Source organism: Megascapheus bottae, chromosome 4 (assembly GCF_031878675.1).
Source record: "Megascapheus bottae isolate mThoBot1 chromosome 4, mThoBot2.hap1, whole genome shotgun sequence".
In the NCBI taxonomy this organism is placed as follows: Eukaryota; Metazoa; Chordata; class Mammalia; order Rodentia; family Geomyidae; genus Megascapheus; species Megascapheus bottae.
Genome location: NC_143512.1, coordinates 5495082 through 5502202, shown reverse-complemented (window position 1 = coordinate 5502202; position 7121 = coordinate 5495082). Strand labels below are relative to the sequence as shown.

The 7121-nt window shown below is 39.7% G+C and overlaps 1 long non-coding RNA gene across 1 annotated transcript; it reads right to left on the bottom strand.

Annotated features, from left to right (window-relative positions):
* Window positions 1–283: 283 nt before the first annotated feature.
* Window positions 284–6780, bottom strand: LOC150063906 (uncharacterized). The gene is made up of 3 exons (XR_016535104.1): window positions 6644–6780; window positions 2681–2790; window positions 284–372 (listed from the first exon to the last, which is right to left on the bottom strand). It is a non-coding gene; the product is annotated as an uncharacterized LOC150063906 (long non-coding RNA).
* Between the last annotated feature and the right edge of the window lie 341 nt (window positions 6781–7121).

Below are 7121 nucleotides of genomic sequence, written 5' to 3'. Positions count from 1 at the left end.
TGTTGTGTTTCTTGGTACTTCTCCAAACCTTTTGTTTAGAAATTTTCCTGATTTGATGGGTAGTGCTGAACCCTTGAATTATCTCTCTGGATAACTGAGAGAAGAAGGACTAAGTGAATTAGAAAAGCATGCAAGGATCAACCACTGGTCTGAGACTATATCTGAGCCCTGAGATCTGAGGTCCAAAGATTACCTTCATACAAGTAAATGTCAGAGGTCCAGGAGTTTCCGTCTTAAAGTAGAGGTTAGTCAGGAACGCCTGACCATAAAAAGCAATCTGTATCCTGGTTGCCAGCAATTTCAAATCTGGGAGGTTAGGAAATATTTTTCTTCTGCAAGTTGACATCCAAGTATGTCTCCCTGGATACTATACTAGAATAAGGATAAAGAGAGCATAAGAAAGAACCAAAGGATTCAAGTGCGTCTACAAATATGTACATACTCCTGTGACCTGAGACCCAACACATGTGCGAGCCAGAGAAAGTATAATAATAATAGAACCAAGCAATCCTGCTCTCCCATTTGGGCCATTTGTTTAAAAAAATCTGCTGCATATAGTAATTGCATAATGGGGTTTTATTGGGACATTCCCATATATGCATGTAATGGACTTTTATCAGATTCATTCCCTTCTAGTCCTCTTTTCTACCACACTCTTTTAGAGGTCTATTTCTTTATATAGTTTTAATCTTCTGAATGTCTGTATTTCTTTGCATCTTAACTATAAGCTTGAAATCACGTTCAATGCTATTGTATTATAAGACACAGCAGTAAACATCCCTTTATCTCACTCTTACAATTTACCCATTTGCTTAACTATATATTTGCCTGGATTCCTCAGACATTAAGTCATTTTTTCCTGAGCTACTTAAAGGGAGAATGTCTATTTTAGTAGATTTTTTTCATGATTGGTGTCATAATTAAATATGCATTAATAAAACAACTACAAAAAGAACTCAAGCTATGCGTTTGACTACCCTGGTGTTCCTAAGATTTATGCTGCTTTGGCAGCACCACTTTTGTTTCTCATTAAGATGGTAGTTAACAAGTTTCAGGAAAATGACCTTCATCCTCAAATCTCTTAAGAATGTGCAGTAAAATGTGTTAGCTACCAGCCGCAGGTCAGGTATCATTAGGGAAACTCTGACATTAACATATCAAATTTTTCATTTAAGTCTAGGAGAGGGACTTACTGGTAGAGTGCTTGTCCGGCATGCATGAAACCCTGGGTTTGATTCCTTGGTACCACAAACACAGCATAAAGCCAGAAGTGGTGCTGTGAGACAAGTGGCAGAGCACTAGCCTTAAGCAAAATTGCTCTATGACAGTGCCCAGGCCTTAAGTTCAAGCCCCAGGCCTGGGGGAAAAATGTTTTTTTGGCTAAAACTTTGTCTCAAGATGAACACACCCAAGCCATTTGAACCTTTAAAATCTGTATACCATGACCTTGAGTTAAACATGCCCCCAAATGCATTTGCTATTTTTCCTTCTTGAACTATGACCTTATACTGAGAATCCTCAAGAAGTACTTTCCTGAATGAATATGTATAGATTTGTCAAATAAAATCCTACTTCCTCTGCTTAGGGAGGCATTAATTTGGAAGTAACTTCCCACCCTCTCCCTACCTACTGTAGAAGATAAATCTCCATCTTATTTCTAGTCTATGATCATTTGGATTTTGCACTCATGAGAATGTGAACCCTATGTATCCAGTTACTACTTCTCTGTAGTCTCCACTTTTTTAATCATTATGAACAATAATAAAAATATATGTATGTGAAAACTTTAAGGGGGAAATGACAAATTCTGTTTGGATCAAGTTCTATAATACTAGCATTCAGGATAGCTTAAATATATTGATGAACAGTTGTGAGCTAGAAAATTGGCTTCTAGATTTTGCCAGAAGACTCAGAAAGCAATCTGGTATCTGTCAACTTCAGGTCTTCCTCTAATCATCCATAAATATTTGATTACTTTCCCTTTAAAAATGTCTCAGGGACCAGCAGTTACAGATGGATTCCAAAGATTTCAGTGTTTGCCTTGTCTGTCTCTTGAATATGGTGTCTAATTCTGATGGTTTTCAAAGCAAAGAATCACTATGGTGATTGACTCTGGGTGTGTGTAGAACTGACAGATTTAGCAAATTGAAACAGGAACCCAAGTTTAAATTCGAATTTCAGGTGAGCAACAAATAATTTCTCCCATGGATTAAGTGCAACAAAATTACACCAAAAATATTTTATTTATGCAAGATTCTAATTTAACTGCATAGCCTTCAATATGATGTTTCAAAAGAACGGGTGAGAAAGGCTTCACTTTTCTGTTTAGAAACATAACAAGAATCTGCGTTGATCAAGATGCTCTGTACTTATAAATTGCTATGCTGAATTAAAAACTCTTTGTACATCTACTTAAAGGTAATACTGTGAATGCTAAAATGTAAAATCAATAAAAAAGAGCTTAGATTTGCATTTTTCCAAACACTATTTTGAATAGGCTACATTGACATAGTAAAAGGTACACCCAGTAAAAAACACATTTTGAGGTAAAAAGAACGTGAGTAACTGTACAGCCTCCATTTCTCTTTTGGTACTCATGATCTGTAAGAACATCATAAAAGTTCTAAGAAGTCTTGCAGGAAGCATACCTGACTGACCTGTTTAAACTTGGCATACTCACAGAATGCTATTTATGGGGTTCTGTCTGTTTGTTTTAGTATGTTTGTTTTATAAGGACATCTTGTAACATCATGTAAACTTATTACTTTGCTCAGCACACTTTGAAGAACACTAGAATAAAAAAAGAAAAGAGAGAAAAAGGGAAATGATATTCAAATACCCAGCAGACTTCCTGTAAAGGAGAAAGCCGATTCGGTCTTTATAAACCAAAAGGCAGACCTGCAGTTAAGGCACAAACACACCTGGAATGGACATTTTTTTGGCTCCATGTGAAGTGTAGACACTTCTAACAATTAGAATCGTCTGAAAGGTAATGAGTCCTCTGTTCCTGGGGACATTAAAGCAGAAACTGAATGCCTCCAGGGACACTGGAGGAAATCCTTGCTTGGTTTAGGACACACATATAAGTCTGCTGTGAAGGCAAGCACGTTCACACAAGTTGTGCAAAGGCCTCCATCAGAAATCTGTCCTTCATACAACACCCTAGGTTCTTTCTGTATCTTTTCTGTAGGCTTCATCCCTCCTACACCTACCCTTTAATAATGTCTCTTTACATCTATGAGCCAGGTTCCAGCCTTACACACTCTTCAAAGACATTCGTGTCCTGAAATAGGACATGACCTAATGGGAATGGGAATGACCTTGGCTCTGGTCTTCATCTAGGCTAGCCTCACTACCCTCCTGTGTAGCCTAGAGCTTATAGTTCTACTTGCAAACCCAAAAGACAGCAGGATCCAGAGGAATATGTTATCTTGAGATTCCTCACAACATGTGACGTGGAGAACCCATATCACTCAGCAACAAGACATATGGCATAATTGAATTCAACAGCGAGTTGAATCCTAACCCCCTTCTGGAGTGTGTGTCCTGGAGAATGTTTCTTGACCTTGCTGGGCTTTAGTGTGAAGAAGATGGGATTCGTGGTACTGATTCCTACTATTAGAAATCAAAGAGAAAGTGAAAGTACATACAGGATCCTGCAAAGAGACCTTTATTGTTTAAATGAGTGATTATGTTTGCCTCCTCATCATAGCAGCAGGCTTCCACATCATTCCGTATGGCAAGATGTCAGGCCCCGGCCTGAGTAGCAGACTGGATATTGTCCAGATCTCTTATACCTCCCCTGTGAGAATGCTTGCCTGGGGACAGAAACAAACTATTACAAGGGTATCAAAGAGGGCAGCTTTCCTCTCTGGTGTGGAAAGCACCCTAGGACTGGAGACAAATTAACTAAGCCACTTGACTCAAGTAAGCCAACAGCCTGCTCTAAGGAGTCCAGTCCTCAGGTATTAAATAAAGGGGTTGGACTAGCTAGAGTTGAGTATGGATTCCACGAGCTCTACCTTGGACTTGGAGAAGTAAAGACTGGAATTCCAGTAATGTCATTTGTTCATGGTACATAGTGAAGAAAAGACCTTATAGACCCAAAGCTCTGTGTGTGTGTGTGTGTGTGTGTGTGTGTGTGTGTGTGTGTGTGTAAGATGCTCTGAGATACTTTATTGGCCCCTGATCTTGTGACTGTAAGGCAAATAGATCCCAAACTGGATTGACCACTGAGTTATGTGGAAGAGCTGGTTCCAGTCCTCATCTTGGACTCTGGCTTGTTTACTATGTGCAGAATGTGACACTCACTACCCCCACCCCCGCCCTAGCCCTCTCCATCCTTCATGTAAGGGGCTGAGTTCCAGCAGCTCCCAGCAGCTCCCTGTCTCTTGGGAAAGTATCACTGATCTATTTTCGCTAGGATTTGCTTGTTCTGCGCCCAGATCCCATCTGGCTGGCTCAAGTGTTACTTTCTTTCTTTTGTTTGATCTGCTCTGATTGCATAACACAAGCTCTGCAGATGATGTTTAGCCCTGCTTAGATTATAGGATGTCAAAATTAAGGTGTTGGAACATTTGTTATAGTTTCTAAAACAGGGGCTGCCCCGCCCCCCACCATCTTCCCTAGCCTGCCCCGCCCCTTGGTGATCCTTTCCACTTTGGCAAGCACTCCTCTTCTACATGACTCCTCCAGTGAAGTCTGCTTTTCACATTAGCTGAGTGGAGGCCCTGAAGTCAGAAATCCTTGGCACATGAGTCACTTTTTCTTTGTGCCTCACTTTCCCCAATTATAAATAGGCAGAGACTGTCACTTTGTCATTTCCTGGTGTTTGAGGGCTGCTGTGGCTGTGGTTAGATGAAGTTCTGGGCTCCTCTCCACCAGTCCATCTCTTCCCTCCCAGGCAAGGTCTCCTAGGCCATGGCCCAATAATAGCCTCCAATACATTTTTAGGTCCTGTCTCCCGAATTCTTTTCCTACTTCTTCCACACTCTTTTTCTTGCTGTGTGAGTGAACATTCCATAGTAGAGAAGCCACTTCTTGCTGAAAGAGTCCTCACTGGCTCCCTTACACCTCTGGGGTGAAGTCCTCAGCAGGTAAGTTGCCAAGGAAGTATTAGTACTGAGCTCTAATAACACACCAACTAGCATGTACTGTCCAAATCTGCTCAGGCCTGCAAGGATCATGGAATTCAAAGGGGAATAAGGTTTCACTCCTATGTTTGAGAATATTGCATGCTTTTAGGAAAGTGAACAGGCATATCAAAATCATGTTTTTATTTTTAGGCACCCAAAGGGCCTTTACAACAGTGATCTTTGCCTAACAACCCATTTTAGAGTCAGAAAAACTGAGGTCAGACAACTGGCAACTTTTAAAGAGAAACTTTTCTCTGCTAGGACTCTCAGCTTCTAATCAGTCTTCACCACCAGGACCCTTTCTCACTCCACAGCAGAACTGTCTTCAGGAGAGAAGCGTATAAGCTTCACACCATGACACAGCGATAGATAGAAGCCTAGCTTTACTCCAGGTCTTAGAGACTTGGGTGCTGTCAGGATCCTGCAGCCCCAGATGGCAGTGCTCACACACCAGGCCCAGGCTGTTCTGGCCTTCTCTCTGCACCGTCAGCACACAAAGCCTGGCTGTTCCTTCAAGTAACATCTTCTCCCTGGTCTTCAGGCCATTACTGTTGTTTACTCTCATCAATAAGGGAATCATGCACGTATAGTGGAGGCACAGACTGGTTCCTCTCTCTGGGTCTTCCACTCTGTAGCACCATCAAATCATGGTTCTTTATATTCATTGCAATTTTTTTCTTGCATGTACTCACTCAGTAGAAAATAAACTGCAAGAAGGCTAGGGGTCATATTCACTTCAAATATCTAGAACACAATTGGCTCATGCCTGATATATGTAGGTGATGTTTGCTGAAGTCCTGAACAAAACACATATATTGAGGGAAATTTGAAAATGCAGAACAACGTAAAGAAGCAAAGATCACTCATGCTTCCTCTTTAATATTTCTGTTCACAGTTTGGGTTATTTCTTTTTTCTCCTGCTAGATAATTATGTTATTTATTTATATGGCACACAGAATATACTTGGAAATTGAGATGATGCTAAATTATGATTTGCATGACACTTTGTTACTTATCATTACATTAAATTTGTATGAAAGAAGCTTTGAAATTGATTTTTTTTTCATAATATCATAATTGATCCCCCTCACTCTAAATAATGCTAATGGGAATTCAATTTTAAGACTCCTTCTCACTGAGAGTAATTGGAAGAGAGCTGTGAAGTGGCTTTCTAAGAAATGTTAACAGGCTCATTTTTAATTTTATGTGTTTCTGAGGTCTCATTCAATGGTGCTGACTGACTTAGTAGATGGCCGAGTGATTAAGTCAAACATTTGTGGTTAGTTAGAGGTTGTGTTTCTAAGACTTCCTGATTGAAAGATTAAACTAATAAAAGTATTCATAAGTGAGTGGAATTAATAATCATAGAGAAGCGAAGACATGCCCAGATCACTTTCCTTTTGAAATGAATTGACAGGAACAGAAGATTAAACCATTTTCAGACTTATACTCTGCTACAATCTTAATGAACTGGAGGAAATACAAAGAAAAGTAACGAACTTTCTCACCTTAAGGAAGAATCTGAGACTCACAACAGAGCACAGAGGGACAGAGTCAGGATTGTTCTTCACCGGATAAAAGCCAGAGTCATTCCCATACAGATGAACAGCAGAGCTTGCTATATAATATGATTTAAGCTGAAAGGTTATCTAAAGAAACAAAACCAAAAGAGAAAGAGTATGAGTATATACATGTGCATGTGTGTGTATCTACACACATGTATATATGTATACTGGCATGTATATGTATATATATATATATATTTATACCAGAGTGCATCTATATATGTATACCAGTATATGTGTACTTACATGTGTATATGTATACATATATATGTGCATATATATGTATACATATGCACATATATATGGGAATTTATTACAATTGGGGGCTAGATAGTCCCATAGTAGCACCTGCACACCAGATAACCAAAGAGCCCAGTAACTGATCAATGCAAGAATCTGGGAGTCTCAGAACAATTGTGCA